This window comes from Hemitrygon akajei, chromosome 16 (genome assembly GCF_048418815.1).
Source record: "Hemitrygon akajei chromosome 16, sHemAka1.3, whole genome shotgun sequence".
Classification (NCBI taxonomy): Eukaryota; Metazoa; Chordata; class Chondrichthyes; order Myliobatiformes; family Dasyatidae; genus Hemitrygon; species Hemitrygon akajei.
The window spans coordinates 17,736,657-17,759,888 of record NC_133139.1 but is presented as its reverse complement, the minus strand read 5'-3'; the positions used below and the strand labels follow the sequence as shown (position 1 = coordinate 17,759,888).

Below are 23,232 nucleotides of genomic sequence, written 5' to 3'. Positions count from 1 at the left end.
GTTTATTTTTGAGCATTATCAGAATATCTGTCACTATGGTTATCTATAATCATAATGCTTTGTCTAGCTTTGCAGGATGAAGCTTTGTGCATCATTTAATTCCAGCAAAAACAATGAACTTCCCTACGTTTTGAGATGAATGGCCACCCTGCAATAATGGCCTAGTTACCCTTGGAAACAGTTTCCCACAGTTCTGTGATTCAGGCCTGATGAAGATCACACACGATTACTGTACTCAGTCTTTAATTCTGCATGCCTTTTTACTTTCTGTATTAAGTAAAACTCTCTCACATTTTAGGCAACACTTCAGCTGTGAATCTGCTGAAGCCACTTATTGTGTCCAGTGCTCACGATACTGTTGCTCTACATTGGTGAGACCCGACATAAATTGGGGGGACCGCTTCGTTGAGCTCATCTGCTCCATCTGCCAAAAGTTGACCTTCCCGGTAGTCGAACATTTTAATTCCTATTTCCACTTACCTTTCCATATGTTGTTTCATCACCTCCTCTTGTGTCCCTCAGGGTGCACATTTATTCCATTTGGGTAATCTTCAACCTGTTTGATTTCACCACTTGGTAAAAATAAATATTTTCCTCTTTTCCCCCTCTGGCCTCTTACCTCTTCCCACCTGCCTATCACCTCCCCCGGTTCTCCTCATTCCTCCCTTTCTCCTATGGTCCACTCTCCTCTTCTATCAGATTCCTTCATCTCCAGCCCATTACCTTTCCCATCAACCTGGCTTCACGTATCACCTTCTTCTCCTACCCCTACCTTTTTATTCTGGCTTCTTTCCAGTCCTGAAGAGGAGTCTCTACCCAAAGCATTGACCGTTTATTCATTTCCATGGATGCTGCTTGACCAACTGAGTTCCTCCAGCATTTTGTGTGTGGCTCTTTGGATTTCCAGCACCTGCAGAATTCCTTGAGTTCATGTTTCTGAAGTGTATTTCCATGGCAATGGCAACATTACATGCCCAATCAAAGATAACATCCTGCATTCTAATGAATTTATGCTCATCTGAACCCAAATCAATCCCATAACATTTACTCTGGGAAGCTCACAATGCTGCCATGGCTGAATTTTTTTAACACAGTAGTTCACTCGCTGATTGTTTCTCCAGACTTCTGGCTGCAAATGCTAAATTTGTATCCTGAAAAAATGTTTGAGGTGGCTGGTTAAAATGAAACCACAGTATTTCAAAGACCTCACTAACTGGAACATCAATTATTCCACAATATGGCAGCAAGTTGGCTAGTAGAGTGCCTTTCTTTTGTTTGTGGGTAGTTTTCTTTTTTTGCACTATTGCTTTCAATTGCTATTTCCACTATGTTATTAGTTTAAATAAAAAGATTTGATTTTTTTTTGGAAAGAATTGAATGCCTCTTGTATCTTGTCATGGTTGCCTAAATTGATACTATCCACAGTTTAATCTTGGCTCGCATTCCTCCTTGTGCTCTACTTTGGATGTATGTACTACCTTCTAACCTTCCGGACACTTTGTCCACATTTTTTCCACACTTCGTACTTGCTGCAGTTTTTTCACATGATTTTGAAATGCATCCAAAGAATGGGCCAAAAAAATTGCTTCATTCTGTGCACTTCTCACCATGAGTGTTAAGTCTGGGTTCCTGAGAAACAAGGGTAAGGTTCTTGCCACAAGAGCAAGTGTTTCCAGCGATTACATCAACATATTTTTATCTATCACATTGTCAGTTTGCATTCACCCATAGTATACTTCACTGCTAAGGTAAAATTTCCTTTGTTTTTTATGAAGTTCTTTAGAATTAACTGGACCCAGCTTGCTGCATAAAATCACCTCTTATTTTCCCTGCCCAACCAAGCTTTCTGTTGTAGTTGACCCTCCACAAGTAAGATGCAGAACCCACAGAAAGACTTTGGGTGTTCATCCTGCAAAGGTGTTTCAGCTATTTTTGATTATCTTTGAGAGTTGGAGTTAAAAACTATTTAAGATTTATGTGATTATTTTTTAAAAATACAAAACTAAAGATCTGTAATTCGATGCATTAAAACAAAAACAAATAATTTAAAACAAATGAAGTAAGTCAGTCAAGCACTTATCGGCAATCATTCTTTTCTCCAGTTTTGTTAATCTTTCTCAAATGATAGAGGTCACCATTCTTACGCAGGTCCTTGCCGGAGCTGTGCTAGACATGGAATGCACCTAGGCCCACTTTTCAGCACACTACTGATTTATCGCAAGAGTAAGTATTGGGTGGCAGGGTAGAGATACATCTCTACCAAATGAGGTCTGAGGCACTTCTTCCTTGCACTGACCTGCTGGTCACCTTAAGGCAAGGTGTAGCACCGGCTTAGCCCCCAGATTGGGGTCATATGAAGCCATGGGAGCAGGTGGCAGATGTCTGTATGAGCAGCTGCTGTGTAACAAAGTCCTGGTTAAGTGACCACTGACACCAGGCAAAAAATCTCTGAAGAGTATTGATAATGGATGAGATCACCCGCCTTGTAAAGACACTGCCCAGAAGAAGACAATGGCAAAGCACTTCTGTAGAAAAAATTGCCAAAATAGTCATGGCCAAAGACCATGATCGCTCACTTCATATGACAAAGCACATAATGATGATGATGAAATGTTGAGTCCAGTACCAGAACAGATAGTTAGAAACTCTAGTATTTGACCTCCAACTCAGCTCAAAACTTCTGTCCTTAATTGTGTACTTGTTGAGGTCTGAGACTTGTTGAAGCGTGAAAGGCTGAATGACTGCTTTTCCCTTTAGAACAATCAACTAGTAATCAGCGTGATTTCAGATATTCCATGGATTTTTATAGTCTAGGTGTTGCGATTTAATGGGAATTCTTACAGGTCAACAGCAAATTCTCTTTATAGTGACATTTGCCTGTCATGTTCAGGGTAACATGGGCATTCTGTAGTCATAAGGAAAGGATGTGAGCTTAGTAACTTATGTTATATCTTGTGGCCAAAGGGAGAGTGGTTGTTTTACACTACACTGTTCTTTGTTCCTCCGTCAGCCTCTAATGCAGACACTATATAAAGCAACACTGTAAATATAATACGCTTCTGATAATTGTGCAAATGCTACTTATATCCTTACTAATACCAATGTTAAGTCAATCTTGGTTTCATAATGATAGCTGATACTCCTGGTGTAATGACCAGCATACAACAACAGCAATGCAAGTAATAACAAGTCACGGCAGCAAAACGGTTGCCCACCAGGCGTAACACTGCAATTAAACAAAGCAGCATGACTGACCATCACTGACTCTCCCTGTGCTTTGTGTCAGCGGCCTCTCAACTCTAGCCACCTCAATGCATCAACTGCAATGAACCAATTCAATATTTAATTTGAGGCTTAGGTATTTTTATTCTTCATGGAATGTAAACCAGCAACTATCATTCAGTCCCAACCAACCCTGAGATAATAGGGATGAGACATCATCTTGGACTGCTGTAGTCTTACAAATAATCTGACTTATGACTGCCGGTTATGCTGCTGGTGTTTAGGGTAGCAATGAAGGTCCTCCATCTCTGGCAGTGTTCAGGACCTCCTACATCATGTCAGTAGCATCTTCTTGGTTTTCACTGTTGTGGGTCATGCAAGTCCTGGGTGGAGACTCAGGAATACCATCTCACTCAGAGGACAAAGGATTCTTCATTGCTGTTTCCATAACAGTTTTGTTTGACCTGAGCTAAACCCCCAAACCCGGAGGACTGGTGGACCACTCTTAGTCTGGCCTCTACATTTTGATCTGTTGGGCATGGGTGACTCTACCAAGAGCCAAAGCATGAAGTCCTGACTCCAGCCAACACATCTCTCCAGGTCACTGAGGCAGGCAAGCCTCCAAACCACGACATACCTGTGGTCCTCATGGAGGTTATAAATAATAGTCCGTCGATATTCCTAGATGGAGATGACCAAGATTTAGACCAACTGATATGAGAAATTTCTGATGGTGTGTGACTCAAAAGTGGTAGTGTTGTCATTGTCCTTACTGTTGGTAGAAAGAGTAGGTTTGAAAGCTGCAATAAGAGCAACCTAACTAGTGTGTTGTGTAAATGGTGCATACTGCAGTCTTATTGCCTCAAAAATGGAAGGAATGAATGTTTAGGTGAAGGATGGAATGCCAAGCAAAGGACTGCTTTGGCCCCAATGGTGTCAAGTAACTTGAGTGTTGTTGGATCTTCACTCGTCCAGGACTATATGGACTGTTGCATAATGTTCCTGACTTGTGAATGCTTAAAAAGCTTTAAAGTTTCAGAAGGTGAATGTCTTGTTACAGAATATCCAGCCTCTCATCTGTTTTTGTGGCTGTAGTTATGTGGCTGCTCTAGTGAAATTTCTGGGAAATATTGACTGAGAAGTGTTGATAATTGAGAACATAGCAAAAGTCAAGCCATCGAGCATCAATGGTAGGTAGCTAGCCTTCCTCTGTTTGGAGGTGGCATGACTTTTACTTGCCATTTATCACCCATTTCTGAGGTTGCTCGTGGAGTTGAATATTGTGCACTCACAAGCTATTGTCCTCACTTTTGATTTAATAATGGAAGATGAGGATGCTTAGCCTCAGGGCATTATGCTGAGAAACATCTACAGAGCTATTGGCCTTTTACAGCCACAACTATATTTCTTTGCACAAGGTGTGAATCCTGCCAGTTTGAGTTTGCCACCTGGCCTCTATTTTCAGTTTTACTAGGGCTCCTTGATGCCACATTCAATCAAATCCTACCTTAGTATCAATCCCTCATTCCTCAAATTTAGCTCTTGACTTCATGTTTGGACCAAGGTTATAATGAGGTCAAGAGCTGGGTAGCCGTAGCAATGCCTGAATGACCATCCATGAGCAGCTTAGTGTAAATGCTAAGTGATAGGACTGTCAGTTACAGCTTCTGTGGTGGTTCTGGTTGAGCAGTAATTGACCAGATTGATTTAAGCACAAGATTTTGCTTAGTTCTGCATTTTTTTAGAAGCTTAACTGTAAGATTGGGTGGAAGAGTAGAAATACATCTTTACCAAAGGAAGTGAAAGGTGCTTCTTCCCTTCTCTAGCCTTGGGAAAATTGTAGCACCTGCTTAGTCCCCTGATCAGGGTCACATGAGGCCATGGGAGCAGGTAGTGGATGGTCGTATGAACAGCTGGTGCACATCAAAAGTATGTGACCACTAGCGCCAGGCAGTCAGTCTCTGAAGAGTATTGATAATGGCTGGGGTCACCCATTTTGTAAAGACACTGCTCAGAAGAAGGCAATGGCAAACCACTTCTTAGAAAAATTTGCTAAGAACAATCATGGTCATGGAAAGAACATGATTGCCCACATCATACGACATGGCTCATAACGAACGATCAAAATGTAAGATGTTCAGCTTTTTGAATTAATGATCCCATGGTACTGTTTGAAAATGAGGTGGAACCTTCTATCTGTTCTGCGTACCCATTGTCCTTCAATCAATATCACAAAAAACTGATTCAGTGGCCATTTATTTAATGCCATTCGTGGAGTTTTCCTCTGCATTAATAGGCTGCTGCATCCGTTGCTTTAGGAAGTAACTAGATTTCCAAAGCGGTTCTTTGGCTGTTTTGGGACATCTTAAGCAACTGAAAACTGATATGTTTATTATTTTTGGAATGTACTTATGATTATACTAATATGATTGTGTATTGTTAACAATCAATTGTAATTTGAAGTTTGTATATAAGGAGACTTCCTTATGGACCAATTGGCCATTCAATGAACATAAAACATCTGCTGAACTTTGCCAGTGTCCTTGTGGAATATTTTATGAAAGTAGATCAACTGAATAAATTAGGTAAGTGATAGTCTAATTCTGATCTGCTCAGCATATTTACTATCCATGTGGCAGCTTGTTCAGACAGATGTATGACATTAACATATTTTAAATTGGGTGCATTTATATAAATCTTTAAATTCAGATTCCAAACCCTGACCAATGGGGTGTTTACTGGTGAGTTATGGAAAGCAGATTCCAGTACTTTAAAATAGACGTATAGACCCTCTGATTTTGGCAGTCAAATTAAAAGAACAGAATTCTATGACAGGGTTTTGACTACAGTTTCTGCTCTGTCAGGGAATGAGGATAATTTAAATATTGCCCTTGAAGTGACAAATACTGGCCTCAGATATGCAATCTTTCATCTAATTTGCACACTTTCATCCATAAAAAATATCACGAGTCGAACATCAGCAAAAAGAATAATTTCCTCCTTTTTGAACCCAATGTTGCAGAGGCCAAATATTGTGGGTTCCATTTCCACTTTGGCCAAGATAAAGTCATAATACGCAGATTGAGGATCAATCTGGACAATTTTCACATCAATATACTGTACCTGAGCTATTTTTCAAAGTCAAAAATACATTTGTTATCAATGTATGTATGAATGATCATATTCTACCTTGAGATTCATTTACTTGCAGGCATTTACAGGAAAAAAGAAATACAAGAGAAATTATGAAAACTGTATATCAACAAAGACTATCAAACAACCAAAGTGAAAGGAAGATGAACTGTGCAAAAAAAAAAAGATCCTTCTAAGAACATGGGTCCTTGAAAGTGAGTCTGTATGTTGTGGAATTGGTTCAGTGTTAGGGTGTGAGATTATCGATGTTGGCTCAGGAACTTGACGGTTGTAGGGTAATAACTGTTCTTGAACTTGGTGGTGTGGGATCTCAGGCTCCTATACCTCCTGCCCAATGGTAGTAGCAAGAAGAGAGCGTGGCCTGGATGGTGGAGCTCCTTGATGCTGGATGCTGCTTTCATGTAAATGTGCTAAATGGGAAGAGATTTGCCTGTGATGGTTTGGGCTGTATCCGCCACTTTGTGGAGACTTTTTTTTTTCCTTTCTGTACACTATTTACATACCAAGCCATGATGCAATTAATTAGGATACTCTCCTCTGTGCATATATAAAACTTTATTAAAGTTTTAAGTGACATGCAAAATCTATGCAAACTTCTAAGAAAGTAGAGGCAGTGCCATGCCTTCTTTGTGATGGCATGTGTATGCTGGTCGCAGAAGAGCTCCTCTGATATGATAACGCCAAGGAATTTTAAAGTTACTGAGCCTCTCCATCTTCGATCCCCTAATGTGGATTGACATGGATCTGCAGCGTCTTCTTCCTGTGCTAGATATCAGCTCTTTGGTTTTGCTGATGTTGAGAGGTTATTGTGGCTACATTCAACCAGATTTTCACTGTCCCTCCGAAATGCCAATGCATCACCACTTTTGAATTGTCCAACAACAGTGATGTCATCAACAAACTTAAATATGGTATTGGAGCTGTACTTAACCATACAGTGATCAGTATAATGTGAGTAGAGCATGGGGCTCTGCACACAGCCTTGTGATGCACCTGTGTAGCTGATGATTATGGAGGAGATGTTTTTGCTAATCCATTCTAACTGGGGTCTGCAAGTGAGGAATCGTGGGTATTTCACACACTTTATGATGGTATTTGTAATTTCATATTATTCTTTGAATAATATACACCTCTGGTCCTGATCACGGACAACAATGCCCCCTCTCCTCAACCATGTCCTTTAACTCCTGTGCATTCCCATGGATACAGTTCCTGAACATATCCTTCCTATATCTTGAGGTCCAGTCTTTAGTCTTTCCTCCATGATTTCAAAGCCCCCCTTCAGACCACAATCAACTGTTCCCACCCTCCCTCACTCCAGCACCTCCTGGTCCTAAGCCCCAATCTCATAACCCAGTATCTCCTTAGTACAACATTGTGACCCATAATCACAATTGACACCACAATCTGTCTCCCTCCACTCCATCCCACCTATTGCCAAGCCCCTCCAGGGTCTCCAACCAGCACTTGACAACTCCAGACTGCCAAAAGGCACAGCCACCACAGACTTTTTACCGGTACACCCCTGGGGCACAATTGGTCCCAGAAACGCACGCATCACTCAGCACTTACAGTAAATGCAAATATACTCGACCTTTTGGTATTCCAGTATTTTCGAATCCACCCATTTATGACAATGTGGTTACCGACCAAACAGGTATAGGGCCATTGCAATACTCTGCTTGTACATCATGGTAAATGCCTTCTCCAGTGTCTTAGTCCCTAAAACAATAATGTGTAAAGGAACAGTGAAAATATACAGTTCATATGCCCATTATTTTTTATTCACTCCTGACATTACCACCTAAACTACAGTACTGTGCAAAAGAATTAGGCACTTACTGTATATAGAGCTAAGGTGCCTAAGAGCTTTGCACTTTACTGTCATAATTTTATGTATTGCACTGTGCTAGAAACAAAAAAAAATTCATGACACGTGAGTGATAATAAACCTGATTTTGATATGGGTCTCAATTGTGGTCTGAGAGTGGGAAGGGGGCAGGGAGAGGGGAATCATTGTTGGGAATAGGGGAAGGGAGTGGGAAGCACCAGAGAGACATTCTGCACTGTTCAATAAACCATTTGTTTGGAATCAAATTACCTTGCCTGGTGCCCAAGGGCTGGGTGTTGTCTGCACTCGCACCATTACTATCCCAGCACTCCTCTGCCAACTGTCCCATATCCCTTCTGCAGTGCTCCAGCCTCAGCCTCACCAATCGCAATATCCTTTGCTCCCACCTGATTTACAAACTCGCTTTCTGCTCCACATTGACATTGACATAGAGTACTGTGCAAAAGTCTGAGGCACCCTAGCTATAGATATGTGTGTGTTTGTGGGTGTGTGCTCTACAGAGACATTGACACTACAGCGCAAAAACAGGCCCTTCGGGCCATCTAAGTCAATCCAGTCCAATCGTCTACCTAGTCTATCTATACCAGGCCATAGACCTCTATACCTCTCTCATCAATGTATTCATCAACATCTCTCATTCAAGCTTCTCTTAAATGTTACAAATGAACCTTATTCTGCCACTTCCTCAGGCAGTTCATTCCACACTCACCTCACCCTCTGATTGAAGAAATTCCCCCTCAAGTTCCCCTTAAATATTTCACCTTTCACTATCACAGGAAGTGTATGGAAGAGAAAATCCTATCACCTTGATAGGATTCCATACATCCAAAACATACAATTGGAATCTTACTCTATTGACTCCTTAACACCAAAACCAACACTATGAAGAAGATTTTTTTTATCTGTCTTAACAGTCCTCAGCTCATCTGTATGACTGGAGGTATTCTGATAGCGATCATAACTGACAGCCTGAATTTTCAGTAAGTATGATATAGAAGGTAAAATTGTAAGCTCCCTGTCTAGATAATACCCAATTAACAATAAGTTCAATGCAGCAAAAAACAACAGCACGAATACATTGTGTGCGTTAGGAGTGATTTATTTGGGACATCAGGGGGACAGTGTAGAAATCAGTCACTCCCAACTGATGTGTTGTGACAAATGGGCAGGTTCCTTTAGGGCATTGCAGGATAGGCATTCTGACACATGGACTTCAGATCTGATTAAATCAAGGTGAAGATACCATTTGGGTCAAATCAAAATTAAAAGGCTCCAATAACACTACGGCAGATACCCTGTCATGTTAGTTTGACCCAGCTGAAATGGAGATCAACTCTCATTTCCTCATTCCATCCTCTCAGATCCTCACCCCAATTGTCTGGGATCTTCCTGGTCCTGTTGGACAAGCGTGCTCTGGCCGACACACCTGGCTACCGACTGTATGTCCCACAGGCACACACTCTGATGCAGTCTAGTGGGCCCACTCCTCGTCCCACTCCAGCCATCCAGATACATGGTGGGCCTTGGATAGATTCTATAGGCCCCACCATGATTATAGATGTATTTCAGTTCGTCGCTGAAAGGAAAGGTCTTTGCTACCATCCAGTTACACCTTGAATCCATTGCTCATTGAGAGTTCCACTGGACCCACCTATACTGTCCTGGGTCATCAGAGGCCAGTCATATTGGGGTGAGTAGTGGTTTGTCCCAGGCTCATCCCAGTCTCCACCCAGCTAGCAGGAGTCTCATGCCTCTCATTTCCAACTCATACCCTGCAGCCTATTGAAACCCAGTTCTCATCCACAATTCTTGTTCAGTCATCCGAACCAGCCAGCCTCAATGAGTTGCTCCTAGCCTTCAGTTATCTTATTGAGTTAAGTATCTGTTCTCTCTTGTTTTATGACCCCTCGTGGCTTGTTATTTTGCAGTTTATTATTAAATGGTCACCACTAAATCATTTCCACTGCTCTGCGTTTGGGTCAAGCCTTCTCTACATTTCCTGACACCAAGAGCTTAAGAAAGTGAAGGAGAAGCAGAGAGATTTTGAGATTATAACTTAAGTTACAGGGCAAGATTGAATAAGGACAAAGGAGCGGGGGGAGGGGGGGTGGTGTCAGGGAGAGGACCAGCTGTAAGTAAAAGAAGACTGATGTGTCTTGAGTGCAAATGTTAAAGCTAATATAGACTTGAGAAATATAGAATATCTAACATAGAGTATTCTCTCAGTATTGAAAAGATAACATTGTCAAACATGGATGTCTCAACATATCAGGATTTACCCAGATTCCATACTGACGATCCAGAGTAGTCCTCAGGAAATCATACAGGGGAGCTCTCTAGATTGGAAATTGGGGCTTTGGTGACTTGTGGGTGAATGCTGGGTCATGGGCTCATCTTGCTTTCACTTATTGTCCTTCACCCCGCAGGAAGAAAGCTTAAAACATCTGGGGTGCTGTTTGCAGTGCAGAGAGTATCTTGGCCAATAATTAGAGATGGCCTCATAAACATGACTAACGAAGGGTCTCGGCCCGAAACGTCGACAGTGCTTCTCCCTATAGATGCTGCCTGGCCTGCTGTGTTCCACCAGCATTTTGTGTGTGTAGTACTGAGTATGGGAGTTGGGATGTTATGTTGATTTAAGGCATTGGGAAGGCCTAATTGGGAGTATTGTCTGCAGTTTTGTTCACCAAACTACAGGAAAGACGTAAATAAGATTGAAAGAGTGCAGAGAAAATGTACAAGGATGTTGCCAGGACTTGGGCCTGAGTTATAGGAAAGGTTGAATAGGTTAGAACTTTATTCCTTAGAACATAGAAGATTAAGGGGCGATTTGTTAGAAGTGTACAAAATTATGAGGAGTATAGATGCAAGCAAGTCTTCTTCCACTGAGGTTGGGTGAGACTAGAACAAGAGGTCATGGGTTAAGGGTGAAAGGTGACATGTTTAAAGAGAACATGAAGAGAAACTTCCTCACTCAACAGTGAGAGTGTGGAATGAGTGGCCAGTGGAGATGATGGATGCAGGGTCAATTTCAACATTTAAGAGAAACTTGGAGAGATACAAGGATGAGAGAGGTATGGAAGGCTATGGTCCAGGTGCAGATCAATGGGACAAGGCAGATTAATGGTTTAACATAGACCAGATCGGTCAAAGGACCTGTTGCTGTGCTGTAGTGTTTTATGACTCTACACATGACTGTAGGGAAGGAAATTATCTGATTGCATTTTTGTTTGCTAGATTTTCTGACCATGCTCTCTTCTCACTGCTGCCATCAGGAAGAAGATACAGGAGTTCAGGACCCACACCACCAAGTTCAGGGAAGGTATTATCCATCAACCATCAGGCTCTTGAACCACAGGGAATAACTTTACTCACTCCATCTTTGAAATGTTCCCACAACCTGTGGATTCACTTTCAATGAATCTTTATCCCATGTTCTTGATATTTATTGCTTATTTATTATTATTATTTCTTTTTTTGGATTTGCAGTCTGTTGTGTTTTGCACATTGGTTGTGTTGAGTGCAGTCTTTCATTGATTCTATTATGGTTTTTGCATTTACTGTCAATACCTGCATGAAAATGAATCTCACGGTTCTATATGGTGACATATATGTTCCTTGATAATAAATTTACTTTTTACTTTGTACTGCATTTTTCTTAAACTTCACAGTGTTATGCTTGTATTATTATAATTAATACAAGGGGTGATTGATAAGTTCGTGGCCAATTTTAGAAAACCTAGCCCATTTATTTTTCAACATAGTCCCTCCTACATTTACACACTTAGTCCAGCGGTCGTAGAGCATATGGATCTTGGACCTCCGGAAAGTGTCCACTGCATGTGTGATTGATAGGTTTGTGGCGTAAGGTAGAAGGAGATGAGTTATACAGCTCTCGTTACATGCACATGCAGTTCAACTCTTTGAGTGATTATGCAGAAAGTTTGAAGTTAGTAATTCATCTCCTTCTACCTTAAGGCCACGAACTTATCAATCACCCCTGATGAGTTATTAACAAGGAAGTTTTTGCTTGTCGTTCTCACAGTTGGATCTTGCAGGCTAAAGGAGATCAACCAAATGCAATGACAGCTGGCATTTTTTCCCAGGGCAGAAATAACTAATACAAGGGAGCATAATTTTAAGGTGATTGGAAGAAAGTATGGGAGGACGTCAGATGAGGATCTCACATTTATAAACTGCTTCATAGGCAGATTTCAGTCTAGGTCTTTCCCACAATCCTCTTTCTAATTCCAAGTAGTCATCCTTCTGTCCAGGGTCTGACCTTATTTTTCTTTAACTTTCTAAACTTTATTTGGGAACTATGCAAGACGTGGGTATTTTACATGGAGAGCGGTGGATTGTGGAATGTGCTGCCAGGGGTTGTCGTAGAGGCAGCTACATTAGGATCATTTAAGAGACTCATAGATAGGCAAACGGATGAAAGAAAAATGTGGTCTATATCGGAGGGAAGGGTTAGATTGATCTTGGAACAGGTTAAGAGTCCGGCACTATATTGTGGACAGAAGGGCTTGTACTGTGCTTAAATGTACTTGTATGTTCTTAATAATAGTCAAGTATGGAAGTGCTGTTTTGTCAGAGGTGACAACTTTTGGAAGAATTTAAGATGAGGCCTAAACTGTTCTCTCAGGTAAACATAAAAAGTTCCAAGCACTATCTTAAAGTGAAAAATTTTTATTTAGGCAAATTTTTAGCCCTCAATCTGCCTCAGGAAGAAGTAGTTATTAATCCCTCTTCCCTGGTCCTGACTCAGAGCGTTGTAGTTACAGTTATTCAAGTACTCATCTGACTACATGTTCCATGTGTTGAGATCATCATTAAGCATCACCAAAGCAGATTATCTAGTCGTGATCAGATTGCTGTTAGTGAAAGCTTGCTGTTGCAACTTGGCGCTTCACTTCCTACATTACAGCACTTCAAAAGTACTTCATTGATTGTAAACCACATTAAAGCATTCAGAGATTATGAAAAGCACTCTGCAAATGTTATGTTCAAGCTCATCATTACAATGATCATTTGATAAATTCTGATTGCAAAGGGCCTTCAGCCCATTTTGTCACGATACCCTGGCATCCTTTTCCAGCTGTTTCTTGGGAGAATTCAAGGTCATTGATTCCAAACATTTTTCCCGGGAAATTTGTTCAAGCCAGAATTTATGTAAATGAATTGCAATCAAGCTATTCAGCTTTGAAGTAACACTTCTGTAAATGTCTATTTCCTGACCTCTTTTGATTAATTTATGGGGTTGATTAGTCGTTAAAGCTATTGTCCCTTGCAGAATAAACACTAGTTTAGAGCACTCGACAGACTGAACTCAAGATTTTTTGAATAAAAATTTAAATGTGCTTCAGCTTTTCCAAGGTGCACACCTAAGCAACCCATAAAATCAACATTTTGACAAAGGGTCCTTGAACTGATAGGTTAACAAAATAATAACTTTCTGCAAATGTTGCCTGAACAGCTGCTTGTTTCCCACATATTCTGTTTTATTTCAGACCACCAACATCTGGATTTTTAAAATTTTTTGTAATAGTAGACCTCTGGTAGTCCTGGCCTATTTTGTAGTCATAAATCACCAGGGAAATATAAAATCCACTCCTGTCGCTGAGAATGACTTTCATTGATTAATTGCTCTCCTTAAGATGCTTTTGTATGGAGAATTCCACTGGGAAGCCATTTCTACAGAAAAATGGAATTAATCACTTTGTAAAGTTTACAAAAGGCACCATCAAATGAAACAAAAGTTCTGAAATGGTTTCAAGTTAGATGTTGTTTACCTCCTCCCATGTTGATGATCCAACGCAGGAAGAATACACCCGCATCTAAAGCTATGCAAAGTAAATTCTATTATTTTCTTTGGAATAATTGTAGCTTAAATGTTGACCTAGTTCTCAAATATTTTCAGAAGCATCTGTGAACAACAGTATGCCATCAGCCCAGACAGATCATGTGGGATATTCTTAACATGAGCACTTTTGCGAACTTAAGTAAGTTATTTAACTTAATCAAAGAAGCTGTTACAATAGAAAGAGAAAAACACATTCCTCTGTTGGGAGAGTCTAGAATAATAAATTTACCCTTAAAATTAGAGCTAGTTCATTCGAGAGAGATAGTAGAAGGTTCCTCTTCATGCAAAGGACATGAGAACCCTGGAACTATGCTCCCTAAACATATCATGGTTGAAATGGTCAAATGGCCATTGGCGTCCAGGATTAGGAAAGTAAAATATCAGGTGGGAGTCCTGATTTTGATCTCTACCAAGCAGCTTGTAAAATACATAATGGTGTTAAGTTTGAAATGTGATTAGACTCACTTTCAATGTCCTAAACAAACAATGGAGAAGACTTCAAAGTTAATGTACTGTATGTTGATTGGCCACTTTGGCAAGGTGGTATGAGTCATGTCTCCTGGACTAGAGGAAGGGTTTCAAGAAGAACTGTTTGGACAATCCCTCAGTATTTTATCTTACTTGACCTCCATTGTCATAATGGGCACCACTGTAGCATAGCGGTTAATGTGGCGCTAATACAGCTCAGGGTTTTCCAGAGTTCAGAGTTCAATTCCAGCACCATTAGGTAAGAATGCTTGGGTTTCCTCCCACAGTCCAAAGGTGTACTGGGTAGGTTAATTTGCCATTGTAGATTGTCACAGGATGAGGTCAGGGTGAGTCAGGTTTGTGTCAGGGGTTGCTGGGCCAGTGTGGCTTGTAGGGCCAGAGGGGCCTACCTGCGCTGCGTCGGTAAATAAATAAACGGACCTTCCTCCATGCTGTTTAGTACTGCCTTACAATAGGTCACATCCCCATTTTTTATATTACATGACGGATTTATTTTCAGGTTATACTTAGAATTTTCTTTTATATGTATATTGAAGATGCCTGCTTGCTGTACTCACCTTAAAATCTTTGAACAATGGACTTTGTTCTTGACACATTCTGTGCATTTCTGGCATTTAATTGTTCCACCACATGGATCTGTACTCCACCACCTAGAGAATTCCCTCCATAAACCTCTTTACTTCTCATCCTTCCACAACAATCCCTAAATGCCATCTCTTTGATTAAGCTTCTGCCCTAACAGCTCATCATGTCGATTGGTGTCACTTTTTGCTTGATGGCATTTGCAGGAAGTGCAGGAAGACATAGTGTTGACAATTTAAACAAATATTAATTGTTGATAGAACACAAGAGTGTATGAATTAGGATCAGGGATAAGCGGATCAGTCCCTCAAACCTGTTCTGATATCCAACAAGATGATGCCTGCCCTTCTACCTAAATCACAATTTTCTTGCACTATCCCAGTATCCATCCTGCTTGGTGGCGCAATAATATCAGCGCCGGACTCCAGAGCGAAGATTCCCGAGTTCGAATCCAAGTCGGGTTGAGCGTCGAGCTAGCAATTCAGCCTCGTAAAAACAAGAATAGCTTGCTACTGAAACACCGTCATGACGGTGCCCCAATTAAGGGCTATTCTTCTTCTTCTTCTTATCCCAGTATCCACTGATTTCTTTAATATCCATAAGCTTATTACTTTACTTTATTGTCACCAAACAATTGATACTAGAGTGTACAATCATCACAGCGATATTTGATTCTGTGCTTTGCGCTCCCCGAAGTACAAAATCGAAGTAAATATAATAAAAATTTAAATTATAGATCATAATTAGAAAATAGAAAAGGGTAAGTAAGGTAGTGCAAGTCAGGTCTGGATATTTGGAAGGTACGGCCCAGATCCGGGTCAGGATCCATTTAGCAGTCTTATCACAGTTGGAAAGAAGCTGTTCCCAAATCTGGCCGTACAAATCTTCATGCTCCTGAACCTTCTCCCGGAGAGAAGAATGACAAAAAGTGTGTTGGCTGGGTGGGTCATGTCCTTGATTATCCTGGCAGCACTGCTCTGACAGTGTGCGGTGTAAAGTGAGTCCAAGGATGGAAGATTGGTTTGTGTGATGTGCTGGGCTATGTTCACGATCTTCTGCAGCTTCTTCCAGTCTTGGACAGGACAACTTCCATACCAGGTTGTGATGCACCCTAGAAGAATGCTTTCTACAGTGCACCTGTAAAAATTAGTGAGGGTTTTAGGGGACAGGCCAAATTTCTTCAGCTTTCTCAGGAAGTAAAGGCGCCGATGGGCCTTCTTGGCAGTGGATTCTGCTTGGTTAGACCAAGTCAGGTCATTTGTGATATTCACCCCAAGGAATTTAAAAGCTACTAATGTAAGCTTTTGAATGTACTCACTCATTAAGCCTCCATATCCCTCTGGGATGGAGAATTCCAAAAGTTCGGCAACCTCTCAGTGAAGAAATTACAGCCCTAAATCGTAATCTCAGTCTTAAATGGCCTACACCTTACTCTGAGACTGAGACCTACCCACCCCCGCCCCACCTCCAGTTCTGAGCCAAGATAAACAATCTCTGTTTATCTGTTCTCTGTTCTCTGCTCTTGTTCTTGAACACTTTCAACACTTGCGTGATCTGAAAGGAATTCATGATTTTAAGAACAAAAGTTTTAAATAGAAAAATTAGATTTTTACAGAGTGTAAGACAGGATGTCATTACATGCATCAAAGTAAATAAATGGCTCTAAATTCATACTAACGTGCTCACAAGTGTCATTTAATCCAGTGCACCAGGACACTGGAATTTACACTCACTGGCTACCTCATTAGGTACCTCCTGTACCTAACAAAGTGGCCACTCAGTGTATATTTGTGATCTCCTGCTGCTGTATCCCATCCACTTCAAGGTTCAACGTATTGTGCATTCAGAGATGCTCTTCTACACACCACTGTGGTAACACACGATTATTTGAGTTACTGTCACCTTCCTGTCAGCTTGAACCAGTCTGGCCGTTCTCCTCCGACCTCACTCATTAACAAACACGAGGAAATCTGCAGATGCTGGAAATTCAAACAACACACACACAAAATGCTGACGTCGACAGTGCTTCTCCTTATAGATGCTGTCTGGCCTGCTGTGTTCCACCAGCATTTTGTGTGTGTCACTCATTAACAAGGCATGTTCACCCACAGGACTGGTGCTCACTGGATTTTTTTTTGTCTTTTTGCACCACTGTCTTTAAATCTGAGAGACTGATGCGTGTGAAAGCCCCAGGAGATCAGCAGTTTCTGAGATATTTAAAACCACACCCGTCTGGCATTTCTTCCCCATTCTGATGTTTGGTCTGAACAACATCTGAACCTTTTGACCATGTCTGCATGTTTTTATGCATAGAGTTGCTGCCACATGATTGGCTGATTAGATATTTCTATTAACGCAGGTGTACTTATAAAGTGGTCACTGAGTGTTTATTCTCATTCAGGCTTTCAAATAGCAGAATTTAGGATCCACCAGCAAAAGTTACAGCTTTTAAAATATTGAACTCTTCATGGCACTGAAAGAGAGCATAAATGAACACATTTGTATACATCGCCACTACACTGGTTAATGAAGTCTTAATACAAGAATTGCATGGCTTCAAGTGACATCTGCTGGAATTTTAGTGTAACTGTGTGTGTGTGTGTGTGTGTGTGTGTGTGTGTGTGTGTGTGTGTGTGTGTGTGTGTGTGTGTGTGTGTGTGTGTGTGTGTGTGTGTGTGTGTGTGTGTGTGTGTGTGTGTGTGTGTGTGTGTGTGTGTGTTTCCTATTCTCTGACAACAGTCATGTTGCATTGTTGGTAGAAGTTCATGGAGATGTGGAAGAGATTAATGAGTAGAAGCCTTTATTTTTTTTCTGCAACAGGAAAGCTTAAAGCTAGAGGACACGTTCAAGGAGGTCAACCATACGATTGAAATGAGGAGAAATTTTTTATGAAGAAGACTGTAATTCTCTCCCGCTGTTGTTGATTGTATTCAGAGCTCAAATCAATAGATTATAGATAGTGAAGAAACCTGAATATTCTTTAATAATCCTGCATCCAATGTCAAAGTATGTAAATGTTACCATATACAAACTTAAATTTTTTTCTTGTAGATAATATTGTAGAATTTACAAAATATGCATAAAAAAGACTGACAACAACCAATGTTGAGCAAATATTAAAAATACTGGAAATATGAGTTGTAAAAAGTCCTTGTATTTTCAGTTCAGAGATGAGGTGAGTGTAGTTATCCACACTGCTTTAATGGCCTGATGGTTGTAGGGTAATAACTATTCCTGAGCCTGGTGGTGTAGGACATAAGGCTTCTGTACCTTCTGCCCATTGGTAGTAGAGAGAAGAGGACATGGACTGAATGGTGGGCATCTTTCATCTTGGATCAACACACACAAAATGCTGGTGGAACGCAGCGGGCCAGGCAGCATCTATAGGAAGAAGCACTGTCGATGTTTTGGGCCGAGACCCTTTGTCAGGACTCATCTTGGATGCTGCTTTCTTGTGCCAGCACTCCTTGTAAATGTGCTCAGTGGTGGGGAAGGCTTTACCTGTGATGAATTGGGTTGTATTACCGCTTTCTGTAGACTGTTCCATCCCTGGGCACTTACGCTTCTATACCAGGCTATGGCGCAACCTGTTAGGATACTCCCCACAGTGCTTTCAATTGTTTGGAAATCCTGGTGGTTTAGCATTGAGCTTGCTCATTAGTTGGCAGTGTAGTCCTGGAGTCCGGACATGAACAGGGGCTCTAGAATGCAGAGCCATTTGTTGCTTGAGCCAGAGTCAAGGTCAGGAACAGCAAAACATTAGTTGGTTTGTCAACAAGCAAGATGCTGGAGGAAGTTGGTGGGTCAGGCAGCATCCTTGCAGTGAAGTAGACAGACAGTGTTTCGTATCAAGACCCTTCATCTGCACTGAAAGGTAGAGGGGACATTATAAAGAGGTGAAGAGAAGGAGTGGAGGAAGAACTGGCAAGTGACAAGAGAATCTAGGTGATGAGTGACATGCAGATGGTGGAAAGAAGAATGGAAATAGTGATAGGTGGAGCTGATGAAGTGCTGCAGATAGGAACATACAACTTGAAACAGGCCGATCTCCGATCTCCCTCCTGGCACTTGTAAACGGAACAAGTGCTACACCTGCCCTTACACTTCCTCCCTCACCACCATTCAGGGCCCCAGACAGTCCTTCCAGGTGAGGCGACACTTCACCTGTGAGTCGGCTGGTGTGGTATACTGCATCCGGTGCTCCCAGTGTGGCCTTTTATAGATTGGCGAGACCCGACGCACACGGGGAGACCGTTTCGTGGAACACCTACGCTCGGTCCGCCAGAAAAAGCAGGATCTCCCAGTGGCCACACATTTTAATTCCACGTCCCATTCCCATTCTGATATGTCTATCCATGGCCTCCTCTATTGTCAAAATGAATCCAAACTCAGGTTGGAAAAACAACACCTTATATACCGGCTGGGTAGCCTCCAACCTGATGGCATGAACATTGACTTCTCTAACTTCCGTTAATGCCCCTCCTCCCCTTCTTACCCCATCCCTGACATATTTAGTTGTTTGCCTGTTCTCCATCTCCCTCTGGTGCTCCCCCCCCCCCCTTTCTTTCTCCTGAGGCCTCCCGTCCCATGATCCTTTCCCTTCTCCAGCTCTGTATCACTTTTGCCAATCACCTTTCCAGCTCTTAGCTTCATCCCACCCCCTCCGGTCTACTCCTATCATTTTGCATTTCCCCCTCCCCCCTCTACTTTCAAATCTCTTACTATCTTTCCTTTCGGTTAGTCCTGACGAAGGGTCTCGGCCCGAAACGTCGACAACGCTTCTCCCTATAGATGCTGCCTAGCCTGCTGTGTTCTACCAGCATTTTGTGTGTGTTGCTGTTTGAAACAGGCCGAGTTCTTTCTCCTGCCCTCTAATTCACATGGGTTTAGTTCCTCATTCCTTTAAACTGACATGTTAAAAAAACATGAAATTAAAGAGTGTTGAGGTGTTAGCTGTAGAAATCTCCAGTACTCCTTCGACAGCACCGTCTAAACCCAGAACCTCTTCCATTTTGAAATGATGCAGTTATGGTAGAAGGAGATAAGCTATTAACTTCAAACTCTCTGCATAATCACTCAAAGAGCTGAACTGCATGTGCATGTAACGAGAGCTGTATAACTCATCTCCTTCTACCTTAGGCCACAAACTTATCAATCACCCATCTGCGGACACTTTCTGGAAGTCCAAGTGTGTAAATGTAGGAGGGGACTATGCTGAAAGATAAATGTGCTAGATTTTCTAAAATTGACTCCTTCTTCCCTAGGCCACGAACATATCAATCACCCCTCGTATATGGAATTGAGCAGGAAAGTAGTTGAGGCAGACTTTCAGGCATGATATTGGATAATATAGTGGGCTCAAGGGGCCAATTGTTCAATTTCTGATTCTTGCACTGTATTCTTAACTTTCCCATTGGAAAGTTATGGCATCATCTGGATTGATAGGGTACAATAATGAGGAAATGCTTCATTGACCAAAGTGATGTCTTTAAGATGAGAACGTAAACTGAAGTCATATTATTGCAGAGAGAAGTACCTAACAGATATTTTGAAGAAGAACCTGGAGATTCATCTGAATTCCTGTCAAATGTTCATCCTTCAACTAGAAATGCAAAAAGGACAATTAATCTGTCAGATTAATGGTGATTGTCCTAAGTAAAAATCAGAGAATGCTGATAACACACAACAGGGCAGCATCTGTGGGGGGGAAAAAAACAATTAATGTTTCATTTCTGAACCCTTTCTTCAGAACTAGTGGCATCTTGCTCTGTTCAAAATAATTGATGATTTGGCCATCAGCTTAGCTGGCCGGTGGTACAGTAGCATCCGCACCAGACTTTGAGATGAATGGTCCCAGGTTCGGATCTGGCTGGCTCCTCGCACGCTTTCCATCCGTGCTGGATTGAGAGTCAAGCTAGCAACTTGGCCTCGTAAAAAAACAGACAGGTGCTGAAGAAACAGCAAAGTTGCTGTCTGATGTGCCACAAGGAGCAGAAAGGAACAGCAACCATCAATTAGCTATCATCACATTTCAAGATAGTTCATTTAGCAAGATATTTCAGGAACATTTCTGTAAGATTCGATAAAATTTTATACAAATAAAACTTTTTTCGTAGTAGGTCATTGAAGGTTAGGTTCTCAACATTCACTTGTTACCTTAGAAAGTGACTGATCTTTGTACTTATCTTCTCAATGTCTTGGATCAATTTTAAATTTCACTGATGATTTATCAGATTAGAAAGTCAATTTACAAACAAGAGAAAATCTGTAGATGCTGGAAATCCAAGCAACACACATAAAATGCTGGAGGAACTCAGAAGGCCAGGCAGCATCTATGGAAAAAAGTTTCGGGCTGAAACCCTTGAGCAGGACTGGATGCTGCCTGGCCTGCCTGGTTTCTCCAGCATTTTGTGTGTGTCACTAGGAAGTCAATTTCATGACTTATTCTAAATTTGGGTCATTGTTATTGAATTATTTAATTGCAAAATCTCATTACTATTTTGCAATACAGTCTGAATCCAGAAACTATCATTTAACCCTTTAAGCTTGATTGACCAGAATGTAATTGTCTGTTTTAATAACTTTTAATAATTGCTACAGTTGCACTTATTTAATACCTAGAAAAACAATCGAAGTCTTTCACATGAAACATAAAGTGGCTGCCACCAACAAAAGAAAAACAATCAGTCTGAACTTTGTACCGTCAGAATAAATAAAGAAAAAAGAATTATTAGGATTGGAAAATAAATTGAGTTTAGTAAATAAAAATTACCTAGATGCTGACATTCCTCTTAAAATAGACTTTTCTCCCCCATATTTTTCAATCTTTTGCCTAGTATTAGCTGGAATAGAGAATGAAGTTGCATGCTGACATCTATCTTTAAAGGGTCCGTATTTGTAATATTCCAAGGAGAATTCTTGATCTATACAAGTAACTTGTAAATTGTGCTCTGGAGCAACAATTTTAAAAAAAGTTTGGCATGATTTCAGTGAAGTAAGTACAGTATTTGGAAGACTGCTTTTCTGCAGTGCTTTGACAATGATTCCATATTCCAGTCCTGCTGCAGGGTCTCAACCCAAAAAATAGGCCATTCCTTTCCCTCCACATGTACTGCTTGCTGCATTGAGTTTCTTCAGCAGCTTGTGAATTGCTTCAGGTAACCGCATTTTCATACGCCCTCTTGATTGCACACTACCTCGCCAACCTCACTTTATAGTTGCCACACCCATAGCCTGTTTCTTAATCTTGTTGATCACGCCACACAGTATCGATTCTCAGTTTAAAGTGACATTGTTTTTGTGGTGAAGCTTCTCAAGGGGTAAAAAAACTATGATGATTGTGGTGATTGAATGGTCTCCAGTTATCACTGTGTCCTGCTGCTTAAACATATGGGGGTTTGCAACTGAAAGTACATTAAATATTAATGCAGATAATGTAAAAACTGTGTTACAATTGTTAACAGTGCAGCAGGAGTAGAAACTGCAGATGTTTTCTGGATGTTTAACATGTTGGACTGACATCGCAATATATTGTTCCTGGCTTTTATGGGAACTCAGCCTCAGTGAATTCCCAAAATGCCAATTTAATTGTCAGGGGATGCGCGCATTAGAAAAACATAAAGCTCAAATCTAGCAAATTCCGGACATAAATTTCACTTACGCTTCAGCACAAATGGAGAAAACATTGCCCCTCGCCAAATCAGAAGTTCACAAGTATTATATTTTTTCCCTATTGCTATCAATCAGTGGAATTGTGAAAGAAATGGATTGCGAATGAAATGTGAAAAATAAGAGCAATACCGAGAGAGCAGACAGGCAAAAGATAGATAGATAGACAGATGGGAGATGGATGATAGGGAGGTGTAGATTAGGCACTTGAATCCTCAAGGCTGCTGTGCCATTTAATTAAATCTGATGTGATCCATCTCAACTTCCTTTTCCTGCCTGTCCCAATACCCCTTGATTACCTTCATCAGTCAATAGAAAGGAGAGAGAAGGAAAGATGATGCAAATGGTGAAAGACAGAAAGAGGCACAAAGGTGGATGACAGAGAGATAAAAAAACACAG

At 41.1% G+C, this 23,232-nt stretch overlaps 1 long non-coding RNA gene across 1 annotated transcript in view; it reads left to right on the top strand.

The window, feature by feature from the left end:
- The window catches only part of LOC140740348 (uncharacterized), a 98,613-nt gene extending 86,820 nt beyond the window's left edge, over nucleotides 1-11,793 (top strand). Inside the window, exons 5-6 of the long non-coding RNA XR_012101823.1 lie at nucleotides 6,434-6,569; nucleotides 11,503-11,793. This is a non-coding gene — a long non-coding RNA (uncharacterized lncRNA). The remainder of the gene's footprint in view (nucleotides 1-6,433; nucleotides 6,570-11,502) is intronic.
- Nucleotides 11,794-23,232: the final 11,439 nt, after the last annotated feature.